Source organism: Panthera pardus, unplaced genomic scaffold (assembly GCF_024362965.1).
Source record: "Panthera pardus isolate Hobbes unplaced genomic scaffold, ASM2436296v1 HiC_scaffold_6, whole genome shotgun sequence".
Lineage (NCBI taxonomy): Eukaryota > Metazoa > Chordata > Mammalia > Carnivora > Felidae > Panthera > Panthera pardus.
Window position 1 is genome coordinate 134,762,537 of NW_026526991.1, and position 25,057 is coordinate 134,787,593.

The window sequence follows — 25,057 nt, forward strand, 5'->3', positions numbered from 1 at the left end:
TCGGAAGACCGAAGCTACGTTTGGCGGGTCTATGTACCCATCAGTGCGAATGTGACTGTGTGTGTGTGTTAGTTTAGGGAAGCATGATAGAATGTAGATCCCATCTCTACAGCTCAGGGGGAACTTTCTGAAAAGCAAAAGCAGATCGTACCATCTGTATTTCTGTCTGAAAGACAGCGTGTCTGTCCCACTCCAAGGAGACAGATGCGCCGAGACACCTGTGGGGTTCCTGCGTCCCCATCTCTCTTTGGGAATCTGAGAAATCACCTTCATTTCAACGTCTCTCTGCCGATGGAGGACCCCACTCCCTTTGCTTGCTCTGGTCTTGGTTTTCCTGTGGGAGCATCTAAATCGTCCTTGCCTTCCTGCCTCTTTGCCCTGTCGTCCTGAGGCTTGTCTACAACCTGGCACTTACATCATATGAAGCTGCTTTGGATTCATGAAGGGAAAAGGAATAGTTCTGTAAAGGATCATGCAGTGGATTGCGCAAGCTAGCAAATTATCAAATACCTGTGACTCTCGGTGCAGGGCTGAGACAGGTGTCACAGACCACCTGGTTGATCTCCTTTCTTTCTCTTTAAAAAAAAATTTTTTTAATGTTTATTCATTTTTGAGAGAGAGAGAAGGAGCAGGGGAGGGTCAGAGAAAGAGAGAGAGAGAGAGAGACCCAGAATCGGAAGCAGGCTCCAGGCTCTGAGCTGTCGGCACAGAGCCCAACACGGGGCTCGAACTCACGGACCGCGAGATCGTGACCTGAGCCGAAATCAGACACTTACCCGACTGAGCCACCCAGGCGCCCGGAACTCTTTTCTCTTTCAAGTGCAATGAGACAGGAGAGAATTGCATCTTCTCTGGAGGGTCACCGAGAGGTAGAACGTGGATTATCTGATTTCCGTTCAGAGGTGTTTCTACAGCAAAGTGCCAATTGAATCTACAAAGAAGCCTTTGTTTAGAACTATGGAAATCTACTAGGTTTCCATATGATTGGCCAGTCAGTCACCTAGTAAAAATTTATAGAGCACCTCCACCCATGCTGGGTCCTGGGTACGGAGCAGTGACTACGAATTCAAGGGCACCATGTGGATTTTACCTCCAATGGAGAATATGAGCATTAAGGCAATACTTTCCAGCGAGTTGAGAGCAAAAGAGAGGAAGCACAGAGACTCACGGGGGCCATATAACAGGGGAGCAAGCCAAGTGTTTCATGACTCAGGTCTGCACGTTGGGGCAAGGAGCTGTTTATTTTCCAGGAGGATGGGGCCCTTGAAGGCAGTGTGTGAGGGGAGCGTAGGAGTTATCTCATCGATGGCCTTCTGGGGTCATTCTGTTGGGTTGTGCCCATTTGGCAGAGGAAGAAACTGAGGGTAAGAAACTTGCAGTGATTTGTTTGGAGTCGCGCAGACTGGGGTTGCAAGAAGAGCCACGTTGGGCGAGGGGCTGGGGCCGTGGTGGTTGCAGGGATAGTGGAGCCTGAGAGCCCCAGGCACCATGGTAGGTACCTCACCCCCACCCTGCCAGGCTCCCTATGAAGCAGGTGCCAAGGGTCTGTACCCCAGCTCTCCTCTGCCAGAGAGGGTGCATCCTGCCCTCACTGTCCCTCCTGAGACATGGCCCTAACCAGAGGGTGTCTCTGGGGCCCCGAATTGGGGAATGTGGGGACATTGTCACTTTGCCAGAACGAGCTCTGGTTTTAGGTCACTTAAAACATTTTTTTTAATCTGCATTCATTTTTGAGAGACAGAGAGACAGAGTGCGAGCGGGGGAGGAACAGAGAGAGAGGGAGACAGAATCCGAAGCAGGCTCCAGGCTCCGAGCTGTAAGCACAGAGCCCGACGAGGGGCTCAAACCCACGAACCATGAGATCATGACCCGGAGCTGAAGTTGGACGCTCAACTGACTGAGCCATCGATATTCGTGTACATTTTAAAATATCCACTACGGTCAAGCTAGTTAACGTGCCCATCAGCTCACACAGTTACCATCTTGTGTGCAGAGGGCGGACATCACCAACGATCTACTCTCTTAGCACACGTCAAGCACACAAACGGTATCGTTAACTACAATCCTAGCACCACACATCACATCTCTGGCACTTAATTACCTTGGCGCAACTGAAACTTTGGATGGCTGAGTTTTCTTCCCGGTTTGTTTTATATTCTGGAGAAACACACAGAACATCACGTTACCGTCTTGACCATGATGAGGGTGTGCCGTTCCGTGGTGTGACGGAAGCTTGTACGGGACAGCCGTCACACCGCCCGCCTCCAGAACTCTCTTCACCTTGCAAGACGGAAGGTCTGCACCCTTTAAACAATAACTCTGGGGAGCAGTTTTGAACCTGAACAGAGGGCTCTTAACAAACGTGATGGCTCATTTGCATCTTTGCAAAGAGGGTTTGCATGTCTAAAAGAAACTAATACGACATACAAAGAAACAAAAAATCTCCCCTTTTCTCACGTCTGTTCCAGAGCTGGGTCGAGGTTTCGGCTCTCTCGTTTTTTCTTCACGACTATTCTTGACTGCTGACACTTATTCCAGATTGGTGACATTTATTGAACACCTACCATGTGCTGTCCTCAATGCTTTTTAAAAATGTTTTATTTATGTATTTTGAGAGAGCGAGCGAGCGAGAGAGCTCATCCACGCGCCAAGGAGAGGGAGAGAGAGAGAGAATCCCCATCAGTGACAGTGTGGAGCCCAATGTGGGGCTTGATCTCGTGTCTCTGGGATCATGACCTAAGCTGAAACCAAGAGTCAGACGCTCAACTGACTGAGCCACCCAGGTGCCCCTGTCCTCAATGCTTTCAATAGGAATAATCCCCAAGAAAACATGGGAGAGAAGATGTTGGTGGCATTTTTTTTAGTCCAACGATACACAGTGCAGCATTGTAGAAATGATGAAATAGGTAAACGAGAAGCATCTGATGCCCTGTTGGGTAACCCTTACTCCACAAAGGAAAGAGGTAGAACCCTGCGTTGCTTGAATGGGCGTCTCCCTTTGTGAGCCTTGTTATTCTCGGGCGGTGAATGAAGGAGCTGGGCTGGATCAGGTCACGCAATCTAAAAGGGGCTGAGACAGAATTCAGACTCAGGTCCTCCGGACTCCAAAGCCAGTGCTCTCCCTGACACCCCATGGGCTATTCCGAGATCTTAGTTACATGTGCTGTTGGATGGTAGACCAGTTTGCCCTCTGCGGGCTGCCACGGCCAGAGGACCAGAACGGACCAGAGGAGACGGCTGTGGGAGATCCGGGAGGGGCTAACAGACGTTAAACAGGACAGCACATTTTCTCATGAAATGGGAAATGAATTTATTTTACATTAAAAAAAATGTTAATGTTTATTATTTATTTTTGAGACAGAGGGACAGACAGACAGACAGAGCATGAGCAGGGAAGGGGCGGAGAGAGAGGGAGACACAGAATCTGAAGCGGGCTCCAGGCTCTGAGCTGTTTTGCCCTTATAAATACGCTGTTTTGTTTTATGGCCTCACTTCTGCGTGTTACCAGGAGTCACTGAGGCCCCGTTGCACGGAGATGTGTGGCTCGAAGGGCCTGCTGGGGTTCCCTTTCCCTCTCGTTGTGTATGTCTTCTAGCTGGATGGATGCTGGTTCCCCAGCCCAGCCCCTGCCTTTGGCCCTCAGTCTCCTTTTCAGTTCAGAATGAGCCCCGCACGCATGCCCCAGACGGACAAACCGGCATCCTCTTCCAAATGGGTGCCCTTGGTGCCAACGTAAGGGAAAGAAGACAAAATGGCACGGCAGGGTCCTTGACTTACTCCGCTTCGTAGCCAAGATAGAAACTACAGATTATTCGCTCACTCTCGACAGTAATCACACGAGTACAGACCTTTGTCCACGGGTGACATTTGCCCTGGAGCACAGCGAGGGCAGGCCAACACCTGACTCAACGCTTTTGTTTCCCTTGCTCTGTGCCCTGATGTCGTTGGACGCGCGAACGCATCCCTCATCTCTGGCCGCCACACAGCACCGCAGACTGGGAGGTCTGAACCAACAGACGCTCACTGTCTCCCAGTTTCGGGGACTGGGAGTCTGAGATTAAGGTATCCGACGGGTTGCATTTTTCTGAAGCCTCTCCTCTTGGCTTGCAGATGGCCATCTTCCAGCGGTCTCCCGTCTGTACCCGTCAGGACACCAGTCATGTCAGATAAGGTCCCATCCACTTGCCTCATTTTAACGCAATTACCTCCTCCAAGGGCCTTTCTCCAGATACTGTCATATTCTGAGGGACAGAGGGTTAGGACTCGGACATGGGGGGTGAAAGGGGACACCGTTCAGCCTATAACAACGGAACGGGTGCTCATTCACCCAGAGGATCCTGAAGCGTAGGGAAAGTTTTGAAAGGAGTAGAGACTTACTTAAACTGAGTAACGCAGGCAGACGGTTCGAGGCTTCCCGATTCCTACAGAGCGAATGCCTCTGACTGCCACAATCCTAGAAATGAAAGTAGCTTACAGAGAGACAAATTCAGCGTGGAGTCTGAAACTTCCTAGCCGGCCGAACACGGGAGGTGTGTTAGATTTACAAAGCCGGAAACCTGAGAACTCGGGGGATTCGGGATCTGGTATCTACACTTCCTTCAACGCCGCCTCCCACTGGTAGTAGTTAGGTACCCTCGGAGGATGGCACCCAGTGGGTGGTGGGACTCCGTTCCAGGGAAAGCAAGCCCTTTCTCCGCGTGTTGCCTTCTCCTTCCCACCACCAAATGCTTTCGTAGGGAAAAGGCCATTTCCGTGGGCTGGTGAGGGGCACAGGCAGCCACTGAACCCCGGTTCCAACAGTCACCTTTGCCTCTTTAAGCTTAACTCCTACATCTGAGCGGAGCTCAAACCCACACATGACCGAGCTCACGAACCCTAGAGCTCTCGTTCCAGATACGGGGAGGGCACGCAGAGCTGGGCACGCTGCCGGTCTGCGCATGTGCACGTAAACCCAGCCGGCCGCCGAGGCACAGCCACAGCGAAGAACCGCACAAGGAGAGGTCACGGGTCAAATCAAGTCACCGGAGCTTCGCGTTGAGATTGTTTGCTTTTGTCTGATTTCAACCATCCGGGTCCCGCGGGCTCGGGTCACGGATAGACTTGAAACCGCGGGCGGGGAAGAAACTTCACCGAGTGAGTAGACACACAATGCGTCTATTTAGGGACCAAGTTTCTCTCCCCTCCCCCCCCCCGTGCAGAGTCGGGTCACGAGGTAACCAGTTTTTCCAGGGAAAGATTTTTTTCTTCTTCCCGTCTTGATAGGAGAGGGACAAATACTATTTACTAAAGGAAAGAAGAGAGCGAGCGAGCGAGCTTGTGTCCTGACCACAAAATAACAACCCCGTAGATCACACTAACTGAAGACTCCACATCTTATAAACACAGCACGCTGCATTACTCAGCGCTGAGTTATTATGTTTCATTGCAGAGAGCAGCCGACTCCGAATATATTAATGATTCATGCTTGCCTTGGCAGAACATAATGTATACTAATCACACAGAACCAGGGTACAAGAGCACTTTAAATGCATTTGTCCAGTTAATAGTTCGACTTAATCTGATATTTCACTGGGTCACCGACCTTTTCATTGTAGGTAATGTTCGGAGGAAAATGTATGGTCGGCACCGTGGTGAATCGACGGAGGGCTTTCTGGTTACCAAGCAACGTGCTCCTTAAGCTCTACGTCTGCATAATTCTGCCCAGACTTCTGTTGCTCTCGGCCGTTGAACTGAAGTGTGGCTCGGCGAGCTTGTGCGTGTGCGTGTGTGTGCGCCCGGGTGTGTTTTGGGGAGGGGAAGACACCACAGGCACAAAGTAGCTCATTGAGGCTGCTTTTTATAGGCATTAAGCAATAAGCTTCCATTATAAACAACCATGCCAGAGTTAATACTCAATAAACAGTATGGTTTATAAGCAATTAGGGACCCAGATCTCAAAAATAAGACAGTTCAGCAGAATGAGAGCAGCTACCCTAACAATGCTTAGTCAGATACGTGGCTTGTTAAAAGTGTCATAATTCTCCTTTAAAAAGCAATTAACAGTTTGGTGTATTCGGGTCCGCCAGGCGCGGTCTCTTAATCAAACGTGAACACAATCAAAGAGGCACTTCCCAGCTTTATGTAACGGACAGCCGCGTACCCAGAAAGCACAGTTGAAAAATTAAAGGGCGAATTGACGTTCCCTCCTGTCTGTTGATCAGACAGAGTCTGTTGAAGACATCAAGACGGGTCTGATAAATGCATTTTGTCGGGTTTTCAAAGAAAGCCAGCCCGCTACTCTATTTTCCCAATGTCTTTGTACTTCTTGGTAACGTTGCAGGTTGACAAAAATCTGTTTTCCAGTTCCGCCTTGAAATCGTGGCGGGTGATTGGAGACGCAACGCGCGTTTGCTGTGTGTTGTCTTTCACGACCGTGAACGCAAATCCGTACTTCTTATCCTCTGCAGCCGCTGGGATTGTTTGGAGGTATTTTATAATTGGATTGGAAACTAAGTTAGAGATTTCCTTGACCTGCTGTATCGGAGGCTAATGCACCGTATTTTTAAATACACTTCTGAATGAGGTAAGCTTCCAACGCCATGCTGAGGTGCTGGGAAACTGGGCAGAGACGAATGGGTTGCCTTCCTTCCAGGGACTCACCATCCAAGACAGATTTATAATCAATGACACGTTTCCTTTTAAAGCACCATGAAATGAGCGTATCGTAGATCGAAACTATTGGCATTTTAAAATCACTTATTTGACCCTTTTATCCAAAAAATATATATGTATTTTAAGTCAAGGATGGAGGGAAATGTGCAGGCAGACGAGGGAAAATACAGTGTGCAAAGGTAGTTGGTGGAAACGTCAAATTGAACACCGAATTTGAGACTTGGTTCATCTACTGTCCTTTCTCCCCGGCGTTAGGCATTTTAGAATGTTGTTCCAGGAGGCTAGCTGTTGAAATTCCTCCATTTTATGACTGGACCCCTTTCTATCCCGCTGAACGTGTGGATAATAGAACATCAGCGTGTTCATACTTGTCAGCTCTGGGGACTCCGGGTTTGTCTGTGAGGCCACCAAACAGGATGGATAATTTCTAGTGGTCAGCGTCTCCCAATCAGTGATTTAACAGATCGCTCAACCCTGAAAATTTTGTGTATGCAGGTGTAGGGAAGAGAAATTAATATGAGGCAAAGCAATAACTGAGGGGGGGAAACGAGGTCTAAGGACTTCTTTAACAGACAGATAGAAATGTGCAGGCTGAAGACCAAATTTTGAATGAACCAAATTTTGGAAAAACTTCCAAGCCAATCGTTCAAGACGTGGAGTTACTTCTCAGAGTCGGGATTTGAGTGCTATCAAGCGTGGGCTGAGAAAACTCTGTTTCCCTCCCCGTGGGAAGTTTAGAAGGCCACTGTGCCAACATCACACAGTCTCCAGCTGCAAAAGTATATACATGGTCCCTAAGCTCACCATTGTTTGTGCGTTATTTTCCTTCCGCAGCTCTTCCCTAAGTCTTTTGTACCCTGCACGCCCCAGACATTATTCTCCGCGTAGGGGGAGGGCTTCTCACTGCCCTTTGCTTCATTTTCCCCTCCTCCTCTGTACCCATTCCCTAATTCTGAGCACGCAAGGGGAAGACCAGCTGTGAGGGAGTATCCCTCAGCGTTGGAGAGAAGATGCATGTGTGCGGAATCCTAAGGGATTATTCAGGAGTGAAAAATTTCCTCTCTCGTTAACAGAGTGTAGAGGGTGAGCCGGAGTTTGGGGAAATATATGGCGGTAGAACTCAATCCACAGAATGGAGTACAGCGTATGCTTCTTCTCCAAACAGCTCCTTATAAATGCACCTGTTTATGTAAGGTTGCACAGTTAGAAATGCATTCCTTTGGCAGTAGGGTATGGCGAGAGGATCTCCATGAAGCCACAGTCAGCCACTCGCTGTAATTAGGCAGATTGAGTCCTCTGCAGTATACCGAGGGTGGACTGATCGGGAGTTCCCAGGGGCTGGTGCAGAGATCCAGAGTAGAGATGCTTCCTCTCGATCCGGGAGGGGATTTGGATAAAGGAACAGTGTGAAGAAGCCGCAAGGATCCGAAACGGGACGTGGGGCAATGCTGAATGCAGTCCATACTCCGTGAACAAGTTTCTCTAGGGTTTTCCCTGCTAGCCAGCTCCCCCTTCCAGAAAGTGCAGAGCAGAGTTACCAACCCCTGTGCTGCTTCCTCCCTAACTGACTTTGTTCCCTTGGAGTCAGCTTAGTCCTAGTGGACACTGAATTCTCAGTGGGGTGGGTGGCGGGATTTATTGAAGTGAGAAGCATAGTAATACGTATTGACAGTGGCAATGAAGAGGTCAATATTGACCTCCGGGGACAGTAAATCCTGACATTCGCTGAACCACGACGTCGATATTCCGAGGGTGGTGTCAGAAGATGTGCCCTGGATGTGCTCCCCAGAAGAAGCTGGAAACACCTTTTCAGGGAGTACGTGCCTGTAGCTTGGCTGTTCCTCATTTACACTAACTGTGTAAAGTGTGCAGGAACGGAGAGTTTTGGGGAAATGGCGTTGCTGCTTTTTTTTATTTTTGAAAAGATAAAGACACTATTGCCTATCAGAAACACATCTGCCTTTTAATTTTAATTTTTTAAAATATTTTTTAATGTGGAGTGCCTGAGTGGCTCAGTCGGTGAAGCGTCTGACTTCAGCTCGGGTCACGATCTCACGGTTCGTGGGTTCGAGCCCCGCGTCGGGCTCTGTGATGACAGCTCGGAGCCTGGAGCCTGTTTCCGATTCCGCGTCTCCCTCTCTCGCTGCCCCCCTCCCCCGCTGGTGCTCTGTCTCTCTGTCTCCAAAAATAAACATTAAAAAAAAATTTGAAAATATTTTTAATGTTTACTTATTTTGAGAGAGGGGGAGGAGCAGCGAGAGAGGGAGAGAGAGAATCCCAAGCAGGCTCTGCGCTGTCAGCACAGAGCCGAACGTGGGGCTCAAACCCACAAACCTCGAGATCGTGACCTGAGCCGAAATCGGGTCAAATGCTCAACCGACTGAGCCACCCAGTGACTAATTACTTTTAATTTTTGACTGTGACGTCCTTCTTCTACGCAACACACAGGGAACAGGCGGCAGAGGCAGGAGGGAATGGCTGATCGGATCTGTGTGTGCACCAAGCTGTCCACGGCTCCGGCTGTCGAGGCCCCGTTACTCTCCCAAGCAGCGATGCACGTTCACGCATTGATTTTCCATCTACCTTCTTTAAATGAAGCTTTCCTTCCCCCGATGAAGTATTAAGCCATTGAATAAAAACCAACATCAGAGAGAGTCTGTTAAAAAGAAACCTTCCCTGCCTGTCCTGGGTTTCACATAAATGGAATATTGTTGTTCTTTTTGCGAGAGCAGTGCCTCGGACCCCCGTGCATGTCCACGCTGAGGCACCAGGGTGACAGTCACAGCGTGACTTCCCCTGTGCTCTCTGGCCGTGGACGCAGCCTCGTGTTTCACAATTACTGATAAGGCTTTGAAAAACGAACGCCACACGTGTGACAAATTCCTATTCAGTAGAAGTGACTGGCACTCATTTCTCTCCCGAGAGCAGGTTATGATGGGGGAGAGGGGACAGGGGACCTTATGCTTTGGGCACCTGCAGGGAGATCGTGGCAAAGACCCGAGCAGGGAAAGCCAAGTTTCACCTGGAGTGCTTGCAAACACATTTCGAGCAATGATTGTGCTTCAGACACTGTGTAAGGACCTGGCATGGGTTCTTAATGCCCATTTCACAGATGGAGGGATAGAGGCAGAGGAGATGAGTAAGTTGTCCAAAGTAACAAGGCTAAACTGGGGAGCTGGGCAAGCCCAGGTCATCTGCCTGAGTGAGAGCCACGTTCTTCACGGAAGGTTCTGAAACTCAGCTCTGTCTTGCCTTCTCCCTAAAGAAGGTGGACCCATTGCAATTTGATTTCACACTTGTTGGCCCATGTGCAGCTCTGTGCTGGTGACTTGAGTCCAAGTGGACAGAAGAACAGGCTCCAAGCTCAGGAGAGGTGCTCGGGCTCCTGGCCACATCGTGGGGGTGGTTCCCAACTTGGACGGGATGTCCTCCTCCTCTCCTCCCCGTGCCCACCTCCCCGCTTTAAATTGGTCATGTTGGCGAAAGGGGTCGGGACCACTTCTCTCTAGATTCTTGTTCACTTCAGATCTGAGTCCAACCGTGGTGCTTTCTTCTGAGCTTGGGACCTTGGGTTTATCCTGAAGTAAGGCAAATGCTGCAGAGAGAAGTCGAGAATTGGCCGGGCTCCTAGCGTCCTCCCGGGAAACACGGCCCCACCAGAGGGCTTCCTTCGCCCATTGGGTCTGGGAATCTCTTCGTGGGTCCTCTCAGTCTGTCACACTCTGTCTCTCAAAAATAAATAAAATCGTTAAAAAAAAAAAAAAAAAAAAAAGGAAGACATTAAAGTCAGAGATCGTCCCAGAGGGAAATTCTGTGTTAAGAAACGTAACATGCAACCCGAGGACGCGGCTATGATGACCCAAACGTTGTCTGAAGACTCTCTTCCCGTCGTGTCCCGCTCCCAGACCCTTGCGACCCTGGTTCGCCAGCCTGCTGGGTACAAGGTCTTAGGTTCAGGACGCGTGACTGCAAAACGGTCCTACAGATACCTTGCCTATTTGATAACTAACACGAAACCAGCTGTAAGATTTAAAATTAAGCCGCAGCCCAGACGTACGTCAAGGGACGACGGGAGAAGCCAGACGTGGTCTATGCGTAGGTGGAACACGATGGGGCCTTAACGAAGGAGGAAATCCTGCCGCTTGCTGTAACACGGCTGACCCTGGAGGACATCGCGCCCAGGGGGATGAGTCATTCACAGGAGGACACGTAGCGCCCGAGTCCACTCACGTGAGGCACCCTTGCACTGTCAAATCACAAACACAGCCAGGAGCATGATGGTTGCCAGAGGCTGGAGGAGGGGAGAGTGGGAACCCCTGGTTATTGGGCACAGGGTTTCAGATTCGCAAGAGGCTCGGGTTCTGGAGATGTGTTGCACCACCCGCATTATGGTTAATACCAGGCCACGGACACTTACCAATGGTTAACACGGTGGATGTTGTATTGTGTGTTCTTTACCACAATAAGACATGATTATGGTGCACGTTCGCTCCTCTTCTACTGGGGAACATGCTCTTGAAATACTGAGCAGACAGTCAGTTAAGCGGCCGACTTCGGCTCAGGTCACCATCTCGCGGTCCATGAGTTCGAGCCCCGCGTCGGGCTCTGTGCTGACTGCTCAGAGCCTGGAGCCTGTTTCAGATTCTGTGTCTCCCTCTCTCTCTGACCCTCCCCGTTCATGCTCTGTCTCTGTCTCAAAAATAAATAAACGTTAAAAATTTGTTTTTTAAAAATACTGAGCAGAGGAAGTGAGACGCAGCGAAACAGAGAAAGCTCACTTATTTTCGTATTATTTTCCCTATGACAGAGGTCACGTTGGGGAAGGTGGGTTTGAGGATAAGGTTCTCGACTGTGGATTCTTTCCAGAAGCAGGGACGAAATGATGAGATGGATTACCCCGCTTCTAGACCCGGAAGGATAGGGACCCACCGGACGGGGGTGACCTTTGATGGGCACTCCCTCCAGCACACCAGGCCTGCGGAAGCCCACGACGGGCGCTGCCTCCTTTCGCCCCCGGCTCCGGGGTCGCGAGCGTTCACGTCCAGATTGGAGAGCTGAGGCTCGCGGAGGGGCGGAAGGAACTTGCCCCCGGCTGGTAACTGCAGGCCTGCATCCCAACCGCCAAATTCTTCGACGCGATTATTTACTGCGCCGTGAACTGCCTCTTGAAAGGTTAACTTTGATTAATCTCGCCCCTCGTGCATGCCCGTTTGTTCAACGGCTCCGGGGCCATCTATCCTGCTATCAGCCCGCATCCACTTCTCCAGCTCATTAACAAAGATATAATAAGGAATTCCTGTCTGTCCCCGGGGCACAGACCTACACCAGGCTCCTGACATTTCCCCGGCTGACAGATTCCTAACAAACTTGCGTTAATTAGGGATATTCCAAATCACCCCCTGGACGCTCTGTACTGAAAATCCCCTGGAGCACACCAGACCTACCCATTTGCCTCGTCTGGAATTCACCTTTGCTTCTTTTGGCAAGGCCCAGATACCCTCCGCCCGCCGTCTGTCTTCTGTCCCCCGGCCCGCTCCCTTCTAATTGTGGCAATATTTCTGAGACCAGATCCGTAAGCTCATTGCCTCCCTTCGGCTCTCCATCGCAGGTGCTTGGCGAGCTAGAGTCCCTGAAAGAGTAGCACGTATCTCTTCTCCTCTGTTGGCTTCCTCTTCCTTTTCAAGGACGCTCACCCATTTTTCTGACGGGAAAACCAAGGACCTAGGAGTTGAGTGGTTCTTTGCCAGTTGTTAACGTTACATTCATTTTCTTAAGCAATGGCCTTGTGTCTGGTCCATTTTATTCCTCGACTTTGATTATTATTTTTTAATGTGCTTTCTGTTCTTTGTTCCTGCCATTTTTCGCGAACCTGAGCTCCTTCTGGCCCGTGGCCTCTCAGACGCTACTCTCAGAGGTCGCAGTGTCTGGTGGGTAGGTGTGAGCGGATATGACTTCCTTTGCGTCCTGAGCCGGGAAGCTGCTAGCAAGGCAGGTCAAGTTTAGGCGCACGCCAGGACTGGTAAAACGAACGTGGTGCGATGTTCTGAGAGTTGAGGCCTCCCTGGCACTTCTGGTGTCTTTGCGCTCCTTGAGGCCAGATTTGGAGAGCATCTCGGTTCTCCGGCTGCCTGGGTGATCGGTCCCAGCTGACAACCACCCCGCCCCCCCTCCCCGGGTCTTGGGAGCCGTGGCCGTGGCTTTGACCTGCTCGCCACCCATTGACCAATGGAATCCTCGGCCGCGGATCGTAAGGGATCTGCTGATAAGCTGGTGATGCAGAATTCATCTGCGTGTGAATTGATGAAAAATTCAAAATATCCAACTATACACCTTAGAGGATTTCAGACGCTGACCGCAGTCCCATTATGCAGAAAGCTGGAAGTCGTATGAATCCTAATCAAGCGATAGTCCTTCGGCCCTTGGTCAGACTCGCAGAGCAATAATTTATAAGCAGTAAAATCAATACTTTGTCAAATTGGTTGACACTTCTCCAAATCTACAGGGGAGAAAACGAACAAACAAACGCCTGTTCGCTCTAGTGGAGGGACAGACGTGGAAGCGGAGAAGTCACAGGAGAATCTGTTGTTTGCTGCAACTCAGCAAACTGACTCAGAGCCCCAAGCCTGCCAGGCTGGCAGCGGGTCCCGCTCTCCCAGACATGTGTTCAGAAGGCAGCACTACCAAGTAATGCGTGTGATGGGATTGTTTTTAATTCCAGTGGCAAATTCTGCTCCTTGGCTTATTCACTGACCCCGCAATGTGACAATGAATCTATTGTAAACTCACTTGGGTTCTGAAGAAATTAATAATTAATATCATGAGAGATCCAATTACGACGTGATGGCAGAAGGTAATCCATTCTTCTCCCTCGCTTTTCTTCCCGCCTCCCCGTTCCTGTACCGTTTCAAGACTAAATTTCATCTTTATCCGGGTAACACGCGGACGTCGTTGGAGGAATCCAGTACCCGTAGTTCTGAGAGACTTCTATTGAAAAATGGCTTGTGTTAGGGTGCGCAAGAGACAGAACCTGGCGAAACGCGTGGGCGCGGGTGGTTTCATTGGGAGGTGCTTCCCAGGAGCACTGACTGAGGAGCTGGAAAGTGGGAAAGGAAAGGGAGGGAAGGAGCCCGTCGGGGAGTGGTGATGTGCGGGACAACTCTGTATGCAGCTGGGGTTTAACCCCACCAGACGGCCCTGGGGTTGGGGTAGGACACGCCTCAGGGTTGACCCACCCGAGGGCTGAAGGGTTTGGAATATTCACCTTCCACTTCCCACCCGTGATCGGTGTGAGGGGCTCTGGGAGCATCAGGCCCTCGGCTCTTCACCTGTCCCCGCGGCTGAGCCCGCGGGGGAAGAGTCCCCAACCTTCCAGCAGGTGCAGGGAGCAGGGGGGCACAGCCATCTCCTGAGAGCCCTGACACAGCTCTCTGGTGTCCCTCATCGTCCTCACCCCATCCCCATGATAAGAAGCCGCATCCAACCTTTTAGTTTTTTTAATTGCCTCTATATTTCCTGGTCATGCACATACACTACCGTTCGTTCATTTATGATTTTAGATAATATCTTGCCTTTTTGATCATTTGAGGGTCTCGCTCTCTTCAACCGTCACCCCGCCCGTTTTCTCTTCCTCCGTCTTCTCCTGTGTCAAACGGTGGCTATGTCAATCAACGGGAGGACGCCGTGTAAGGATTCCCACTAATGAGTCAAGAAGCATCTTACGCTACTTTGTTATTGTTGGAATTGTGGCCTCATTTTTCCACTTGCCGAGTTTCCTATGCACGTATCACTAACTCTTTCCAGATGCTCTGACACATCTGGCACATGCCTGCTAACGACCTTGCCAGATGCTTGCGGACGCTTCCAGACAATCCATCGGTTCTGTCCTGCCGCCCACTGGGGGTGTCCTCTGTGCTCCCCCTCTTCTGTCCGGTTTGCTTTCGAAGCCTGGCACAGAGCCGAGTCGCTGGGACTTTCCTGTGCCGCCGTCCCGGAGCCTGTTGTCTCCGTCCTAGGCCTTCCTCTTTCTTCGTCCCTAGTTGAGGCAAAACATGCCATCGTGAGGAAGCAGGCAGGACTGCTCTGTTCCCTGGAACAGCTTCTCTGCAGGCCACCATTTCTGCAGAGTGTCTGGGAGCAAAGTGAGCGGCTGAGGCCAGAGTCCTCAATCTCCAAGCGCAGTTGTCACTTCACATGTGGTTTCGGCCTAATGTTGCTGCCGGCTATGCCTGGTGTCCCCAGGTCCCAAGCGTATTTCATTCACTCATTCATTCACTCATGCATTCATTCAGACAGGAACCCTCTTGTCTGCTGCTGCAGAGAGGGAGGGGTGCTACTTGGCTGCAGGGGTTGGGGTGAGCAGTACTGAAGGGGGGTCCCCACCCGTACCGTGTACGGATTTGAGACAGGACCGGGCCGTTGTCGGCTTACCCCGATCTTCCCTGTTCGAGCTACCCTCTCAGCACGTCTGTACCCCGAGGGGAGACGTGTCACTTCTCATAAATGTCGCCCCTTTGCAGGCACCCTACTGTCTGTACCCCGCACGTCTCAGCACCCCCAGCTCAGTGAGTTTCGACAAATGCTTATACCCATGTCTCCGATACTTCGTCCAAGAATATTTCCTCCTCTGTTCAACACCCTTATTGCGAAGGGGTCCTGCCCCCCCCCCAACCCTGAGACGTGATCGGCACAGTGCCGTCTTTTGTACGGGTGGAAACGCTGGAGCGGAAAGGCGAAAGGCTCTTGAAAACGGGCGTTTGGGAGCCTGCATGTATTGAGGACTTTGGGGAAAATGCAAGCTTCCACTAGACGCAGCCCTCCCGTCCAACAACGTCCACCAAAATCTTGTCGCCGAGTCTTGCCAATGTATGGAAACGTCATCAGAAATGGGATCCCTGGATTCACATATTAACGGGACTGCGAAAAGGTGCAGTTGAACCAGACCGAAACCCTATCAGCCTGCACCTCTTCCCATCTCTGATCTGGAGCCTCCGAGATCTCACTGATCCGCTGCTTTGATCTGTCAGGAGGGGCTGTCATTTTCCCCGAGAGTAGTCTGCGGGAGCCCCCGCCGCCTCCCGTCACCTTGCACAACCCCGCACCCTGCCATCGTGTCGCCCGCGGGTCAGCGCGGTCTCCGCATCCAGGCTCCGGTCTAAACCGCACACTCCTGCGAATCTCACCCGATAGCCCACAAAAAGACCAGCTTCCTCCCCCGCCAGTGTTCCGGTCGTCACTCAGGCTAAAAACCTGGGTGTCACGTAAAAACGTCCCCCTTTCTACATCCAGCTTATCGGTCACTCCTGCTGACCCATCTCGACACGTACAGCCAGGATGCGACAATTTCTCAGCTGATCCGCGGGTATCACCTGAGTCCGAGCCACCTTCCCGGGCCTGGTCTATGACCACATCCTAACTGGATGCTCTCATCCCGCACCTGCTCTTTCCCGTCTGCGCCCCGCGCAGCAGCCAGAAGGGTCCTTCCAAAACACCTTCCCATCACCTGGGGCAAAAGGCTGAGTCCTCACGATGGTCTGACAGCCCGTCAGCCCTTCTTTTATGTTTTTTAAGCTTATTTATTTATTTGAGAGAGAGTGTGCATGGGGGAGGGGCTGAGAGAGAGAGAGAGAGAGAGAGAGAGAGAGAGAGAGAATCCCAAGCAGGCTCCACGCCGTCAGCACAGAGCCTGACACGGGGCTCGTACTCACCGACCCCGATCATGACCTGAGCTGAAACCAAGAGTCAGACGCTTAACCGACCCAGTGGCCCAGGTGCCCCTGCCCCTCCCCCGTCAGCCCTTCTTCACCCGCCCCTGCCCCTGGCTCTGCCCCCGCAGTCTGTATGCCACCTCCTCGGGCACACCTGCACAGGCCTACCTCGTGCTCACTGCTGCCCCTGCTTGGAAGGATTTACTTTAGGTTTGCATCAGGCTGGCTTTCTTGCTTCACTCCAGTGTCTGCTTGGTGCTTGCCTTGACCTCCACCTGTTTAAAACCCTCACCCTCTCTCCTTTCCTCATGCTGCTTGGGTTTTCTTCCCAGGACTCATCATCCTGGCTAGTTTTACACACACACACACACACACACACACACACACACACACACTCTTGCTGGTGTACTGTCTTCTTCCTCCACTAGAATTGAAGTTGATGCGAAGGGCTCTCTCGGTACTGTCTACTCCAGGTCCCCCAGCACCTCGAATAGCTGTGTGCATGTGGCAGGCATACAGCAGGTGCTTGATAAATGCATCGAGGAGCTCCTCTTTTTGGCATATCGCTTTGCCATGCTTCATCCCGCACAGAGCTGCCGGGTCTCACCCCATGCTTGCTCCCTGGGACTTTCGTGTTTCTGCCTGTTTTCCGGGCGTTTTGTGAGTTTGCTCCTTCTTACCTGTCTGGCTTGTGTCCCACTCTTGGAATCCTCTGGTCCAGCCACTGGCCGTCGCACACACCTTGACTGGCACTTACCCTCCTGAATAACGGAGCCGCCTTTCCCAAAAGCTTTGCTCCTTTTCAAAGTTCCCCACAAAATTAAAAATGGAATTGCCATATGATCCAGCAATCCCTGGAAATATGCCCCAAAGGATTGAAAACAGATCTCGAGGAGATCCTTGCCCACCCATGTTCATAGCAGCATTAATCACAATAGCCAAGAGGTGGAAATAACCTAAGTGCTTGCTGACACACGGATGGAGGAAGAAAGTGTGGTCTATACGTACACGCATATTGTTGAGCCTTAAAAAAGGAAGGAAATCCTGCCACGTGCTGAAGCATGGATGAACCTGGAAGACGTGACACTGAGTGAAATGTGCCAGCCACAGTAGGACAAATATTGTGGGATTCCACTTATGCCTGGTGTCCGAAGTAATCGTATTCAGGGGCGCTGGGGCGGCTCAGTCGTTTGAGTATGTCTTTTGATTTCGGCTCTGGTCGTGGCATCCAACCCTGTGTCAGGCTCTGCGCTCAGTGTGGAGCCTGTTTGGGATTCTCTCTCTCTCCCCCTCTCTCTCTGCCCCTCCCCCACTCTCTCTGTCTCTCTGTCTCTGTCCCTGTCTCTCAAAAAAAAAAAAAACTTTATAAGGGCACCTGGGTGGGTCAACTCTTGATTTCAGCTCAGGTCATGATCTCACAGTTTGGTTCATGGGATTGAGCCCACGTCAGGCTCTGTGCAGGGAGGAGTCTGCTCGGGATTCTCTCCCGCCCTCTCTCTCTCTCTGCTCCTCCCCCAGCTCTCTCTCTCTCGCTCTCTCAAAATAAATAAATAAACTTTAGAAAAGATTTAAAAAATAAAGTAGTCCTATTCATAGAGACAAAAAGTAGAACGGTGGTTGCCAGGGGCTGGGCGGAGGGAAAAGGAGAGCTGGCCAGGATAGTCCAGTGCAGTATAAACTATATCTATTAAACTGTAGTCTAGTTTCCGTTTTGTAAGGTGAAAAGTTATAGAGTTCTATTGCACAGCAAGGTGCATATGGTTACCACGACTGCTGTACCGTACCCTTAAAAATAGTTAAGATGAGAAATTATGTTTTATGGGTTTTTTTTATCACAATTAAACAAAAACCAGATTTGGCCTTTTCCTTCCCAATCGTTACTTATCTTTACAGTTTCAGCCCAGATGTTCCCAGATCGCTCCCACCCGCCATGTTCTTTCTCCTCCCCAGACTCTTACTACATCTTATTCTTGGACATCCAGTGCCTCACCGAATTTTGCCCCACTCGTTTTATGGATTTGGGTAACTTTCCCCAGGGAGACGCCCGCCTCAGGCCCTGTGTTTTTGTAATCTGAGCCGCGTAGACACCAACTGGGTTGTTCCGTAACGATCTTTGATGGATGATAATCTGGGATAGATGGAATCCGGTCAGTGGTAATTCTCTTTTAAGATCTTTGGACAGAGTACATTTGTAACCATCCTGGATGGTCCCCACCATTGGTCCTTAACTTTAGTCGCAAGTTGTTACAGAAACCAACCTTTGCTTTCCCTTCTATATATCTCTAAGCGCCCTTTGCGCTCACTACTATTTTTGAAAATCCTTACATATATTTGGACACTTCTGTGCAAACACCCATTTAGAAATCCACCTCTTGAACTTGAGGAGATTTTGACATTAACAAAATTAAATGTTGTTTTCCTGAACTCTCGCTGCTCTTCTGTTCTCTTTCGACAATTCTATTCTAAACACAAATAATGTCACTTCGGGAAAGAGGCACTGACATTTTCCTGACTGAGGCACCTTTAATAATTTATTACCACCAAATATCCTGATATTGTTGAACTGAAAGATCAGAACATTTAGGGATATGTTTAGAGCTAACTCCTCAGTGAAATGAATCATTTATATTTTGTGCCATTTTCGAGAGAGAGAAGAAATGGTCCAAAGTCACAGCATAGGTATATGTATATTTCATATTTTTGCTGCACGCACATTAAAAATCATCAATATTTATTCCTCAGAAAACAAGGAGAATGTAAGAGTTGATTGGCTGGTACTGAGGAAAATCACCTGTCTTTGGAGGGGTAAAGCAACCACAGACGGTGAATTCTATGTTGTTGGGAAGGTGGTAAATGAGGGTTTTCTCATGAATGTTTCTCCTGCTCACCAAGGTCACTGCCGCCACCTTGTACGTTTTATCAGACACTTTACATTACCTCCAGGATAGAAACTTTGGTTTGGCAACATTAAAACCCTCCGATAATGGTGGAAAACACTATACCCACAAGCCATACGTCTTGTGAACACAAGTGGACAAAATGTTTCAATATCTGGATCTCCTTTCCAACTTGCAAAATACCTTTCTGATCTGTATTTCTATATAGTATGAGTTGGCTTAGGCTGCATCATCCCATGAGGACTTTAAGGCTTTTGTTGATATTTTCATTGGCCTTAAGGTTTTAAATCCCAGCTCGAGGGGATCCCTCCTGGACACTGTCACCCGTCTGGACTGATCATGACCCAGCTGAGGAAGCCAAGGGTCTTTCAGAGACACCGTACCAATGTCTCAGGTCGACCAGGAGAAGGAAAAAAAAAATCCAAGTTTATGGCTCCCGTAAGAAAAAAAAGACTTTAAAATAGATGCATATGTTAAAACTCTGTGTTGCAGATGAAAATGCTGCCAATCAGAGTTGTGTGGTTTTTGCAATGCCGTGTGTGTGTGTGTGTGTGTGTGTGTGTGTGTGGTAAGAGGGAGTTGGTAGAATGATAGGCAGGCGGTCTTACAAAAATATCATAGAGAGATGGACAGACGTCAGCAAAATTGACCCCAGGACACAAGAAACTTTCAGCATCTCAAAAAATCCATCCTGCTCTCCAGTGAGCTGCTGATCATTTAATGATATGATTGGTCATCCTTTGAGCTCTGGATGACTTTGCCTTGCCTAGTTCTGGTTGTGCAAAAACAAACATTTACTGGGACCTAATGTGCATCCGGCACTGTCCTGGGTCCGAGACCACGTTGCCTAAAGTAATGGAGTTTCTGCTCTCAAGGTGGCAGGTGAGGAAATAGATTCACTGTGCCGTGTGTTCTGTTTCCGCCTCCCAACCAAAACCACACGTATGAAAAATATTTTCCCCAAGTCTTTTGATGGATTTTTAGTATTGTTTATGGCCCTTAGGTTTTTAAAAATTTATTAGCACCAAATCTCAGAAGCTGGTTCTACAACTGGGAGGCGTGTATTCCTTCCCTCTTTGATCACGTGATTTGATTGTTCCTTAAAGGATTTCCTTTCCATCCTTAAGAGCTTTTTCTTAATTTTTTTTTTCTGAGAGATGCCGATTCTGTTGTGTATCTCAAATCTAAGAGAGAGTGAAGTGACATTCAGATTCCCAATCCACTGGGGATTGTCTTCCTTCCATGGCCCAGTCTCCATGCATGCTTCCCACAGAGTTACCACATCTGGCCTCCCCTGGGCTCTTGACTTTCCTTCGGGTTTTTTGATTTGCTCATGACTTTGTCAGTTTACCAAACTCTGATTCTTTTCATGGGGACTCTGTTCTGCCCTGTCCCTTGTAGCGATTGTTTAGGATTTATTCACCAATGGCGGCTACGTCATCATGACCACAGACTCCTCTTAGCACCCTTAATTCACCCGTTTTATAGCTGGAGTAAACTCAGTCCCAAAGCCTTCAACGAGCACATAGGGGTCTTTATGCAGATTAAATTAAACAATATTTGTGCAACATTGAGCGCTATGTTAGTCCTTTATATCATCTTTATATGACATGTTTCTGAATTCCAAGTCAACTTGGACCCCATGCTCAAAAGCATTCTCATGGGCCCCCTAAACTAGGGTCAAGGGATCTGTACTCACTGATAAGAAGAATTAAAGCATCAGGTTGTCTTTCTGGGATCTCAGTCTGGCTCCATCACTAAATAGATTTGCGACCTTGAGAAAGTTACTTAAAAAAAAAAAACTCTCCGTGCCTCAGTTTCCCTGTCTGTAACTTCTGAGAGTAACTGCTCAACAAGGATAATTTATAGAAACCTCTTTGCCAAGTGGCTGCCACACAATAAATGTCCAGTGTGTTTTCACTCCACATCTAATAAGCAGGGTGATGGTATCGTGGATGGAAACGTTGCTTAAAAGTGAGGTTGTCAAACATTTGCAAGAGGCCTACAATGTGCAAGAGGTAGGCTTCTGGAAAAGTGAAAGTGCACCGGTCAGTCTCCCTTTCCGTAAGCAGTTTCCCATTATTTGGGGGAACAGTTCGATGACAACGTAAGAAACAATACAGGGGCCCCTGGGTGGCTCAGTCGGTGAAGCGTCCGACTTCAGCTCAGGTCATGATCTCGCGGTCCGTGAGTTCGAGCCCCGCGTCGGGCTCTGTACTGACAGCTCAGAGCCTGGAGCCTGTTTCAGATTCTGTGTCTCCCTCTCTCTGACCCTCCCCCATTCATGCACTGTCTCTCTCTGTCTCAAAAATAAATAAACGTTAAAAAAAAAAAAAAAGAAAAAGAAAAATGAATTCCCGCAAATGCACCAGATTCAACGGTCATCATGACGGCACCACAACTGTGTCATCTCTCTCCCTCTTCTGGCCCTAGCTGAGGGATTTTAGAACAAAGTCTCCCTGGCATCATGCCGTCTCATTCTTACACACCTTGCCCTGCAAGAGGGCCTCTAGTCCCACACGCATCCTGGGCACGCCCCCAGCCTGTGTTACGCCCCCAGCCTGTGTTACCCGGAGGAGTCATATGGCTGGGCCTAGGAGGAGGCGGGGACACCGGGTTCCTCTAAATAATGAGAAATACATCCAGAAAACGCCAAGCCCAGGAATGATGCCCGAGTGCGTGCAGGGACCGGGGACGGGCCTCACCTGGAGCGAGTGCCGGGTCACCCCCAAAACCCGGCTTTTCCACGGCCGATCAGCCCGCTCCCTGAGCCAAGCTCGTCAGGGCCCCCGACATGGAGAAAGAAATGAGTCCAGATTTGGTTCTCATTGTGTCTCTGACGAATGAGGGCATTGTTCGAATCACGATCCTTGGTATTTTCTAATGCTCTGTCTGTGATCAAACCCTCCAATCAGGCATCTTTTCAGCTGGGGGTTTGACTCGTTTGGGGGCCATGAAATCAATGTAGTGCATCAATGTCAGATTAAAAGAGAGATATAAAATATCAGAGTGCCTCAGGAGCCTGGGTGGCTCAGTTGGTTGAGCGTCCAACTTCGGGTCAGGTCGCGATCTCGTGGTTCGTGAGTTTCGAACCTCGCATCGGGCTCACGGCTGTCAGCACAGAGCCCGTTTCAGACCCTCTGTCCTTTTCCCTCTCTGCCCCTCCCCTGCTTGCACTCTCTCAAAAATAAAATTAAATTAAAATATCAGAGTGCTATGCAAATACGAAGGGGATTTTTTTTTCCCCAAAATACTGTTTCAATTACATATGTGAGTGTACCAGGCTTGAGAAACAGCAGTCTAGGGAATGTTCACACTAGTCCCTCTGCCCCTACTTTTCTACATCCCGTGTTGACAACTCATACTGCAATTCTGTCTTTTAGCACAATGAAAGGGTACTGACCCTTACCTAAAGGCCCTCGAGACTTGGTGTTCTCAAAGAAAAGTTCTTCCATGAGATCCATAGTTGATAAAGTGATAAAGGTCGTGAGTCAAGAGGGCCCTGTCATGGCACATTTGGTCTCAACTTTGAAGGATTACTGTGTTAACATTCACTGCTTTCTAGTTCACCTGGAAGGTCAGTGTTGGGAGGGGGAAAAAGCCTGGCCTTTAGCCACTCAAGCTTCTAGTCTCGGAGAGGGAATCTAGGACAATATGGAAGGTGAAAGGTCAGGGTTCAACACCTACCCTAATTTTGGATTCCCACAGACGGAGATCGCAGAATAATTCCATATTCAGAAAGAACCCAGCCCGTGTTCACAGTATGACTCATGTGTCCACTGAAGTTAAGAATTTGCCTTCCTCGGGCAATTTTCTGGAATCCAAACCTGAAGACGAGTTTGCCGTATTAGCGTCATGGGGCTGCTGTAACAGAATACCGCAAATGGGGTGGCTTAACGCAACAGAAACTTCCTCTTCCACAGGTAGGGAGGTTATCAGTCCAAAACCAAGGTGTCCGCAAGGCCATGCTCTCTCCAGAGGGAGAAGCTTTTTTGCCTCTTCCAGGTCTGGTGACCTCAGGCATTGCTTGAGGCATTGTGACTGCTTCACTCAACCCCTGCATCTGACTCCAGTGGCCTTCTTCTCTCTGTGTGTCTGAGTGTCTCTCTGTGTCCCCCGCTGTTCCTTTAAGGACATTAGTCTTTGCATTTAGGCCCGCCCCGTCCACATGAGCTCATAGCAATCCCTGAGTAATTACGTCTATAAAGACCCCATTTTCAAATAAGGTCCGATTCTGAAGTTCCGCATGGATATGAATTCAGGAGAGGGGAACACTGTTCAACCCACTACAGTCACAGATGGAAAATTTGACAGCTCTTCAGATGATTCTCACATAAGTCAACGTTGAGAATCACTGGGTTTTTTTCAGGTGCCTTTCAACAGAGTTTGGGGGTCTAAGATCTTTTCGTATATGTTGGGTCCAATTCAATGAGAATTGAATGTCTCCTGCCTGGGTTTTTAAACTCTTAGTCTCTCATAAAGTAGAACATCTTCAGTCTTTCTCATTCCCTCTCTCCATCTGCGTGTGACTTGGGACAATAGATCCGGAAGCCAGTCATAATGTCCAAAAATTAGAAGTGAAGCAAAAATAAAGATAATGGTTAAAGAATGGTTCCATTTTTTTAAGACTGGCTTTCACTACAAAATGTTTGTCAGACTGAACCGCATCATAAAACAATGTTCACATTTTCAGGAAGAACTTTTTGACAAGTTGCTAATCCTCACTGTGATATTTATGAAACAGTAGGGACCTATTTTGCAGGGACAACTTTCTCTGTTTCTGAATGTGGAAAAAACCCCAACTCATGCGGAAGTAAATGGAGAAAAGAATCCTTGAGCTGTTTGAAAAATACGTACAATATCTTCATTGGCAAAATGTTCTTTTAAGCGTAGAATTTAAAGCTAACCTCATTGTGTGGACAAATTTCACTGAGGTTAAAGATTATCGTTTTAAATGTCTGCACATGATCTGATTTAGTCCACTGAAAGGAAATTTGGCATGTTGTATCTATTTAAAGGTGCAGAAACCAGGGCTGAGACAGCAGGTGGGTGCCAGAGCAAACCACGGAGCAAGATTGTTCTTGAAGGCCAGCCGCTCTGGTCCTGTTCTCCTGGTTCTAGAATGCCTCCCGATGTGTGGATTACAAGGACTTGGAAATATATTGTAAATGGCCCCAATACTGCAAGAGCTGGTGTGGTTAAGGAACGAAGAAGAGCTTGCCTGCCCAGGGCACCATACAAGGAGTCTGAAAAACTCTGGATTTGGATTTAGGCACGGAAAGTTCAGTGGTTCTACAAATTGGCTCCAGGACTTCATAAACCTTGGGAAACACAGATGTGTCTTTATGTTAGCTCTTCAGACAATCTGCTGTGCTTTGAAGACTTCCTCCACTTTCTTTTTTTTTTAATTTTTTTAAACGTTTATTTATTTTTGAGAAGAGAGAGAGCATAAGCGGGGGAGGAGAGAGGAAGAGGGAGACACAGAATCCGAAGCAGGCTCCAGGCTCCGAGCTGTCAGCACAGAGCCTGATGGGGGGCTTTAACCCATGGACCACGAGATCATGACCTGAGCCGAAGTCGGACGCTTCGCCGTTGGAGGCACCCAGGCGCCCCCCCCCACCTCCACTTTCTTTGTCATTTGCATTCATCGTATGTTTAGATCACAATGACTTCCGCTTCTACGGATATTATCACTGCTGTGAAAGCTCGTTCCTGGTCACGAAGAATAAACCGCTAAACGTCTTCCTTTATGTTCCGTCTGGGTTCTTGCACACTGGTCGGGTGCATGGAAATGCCGTCCGCCTG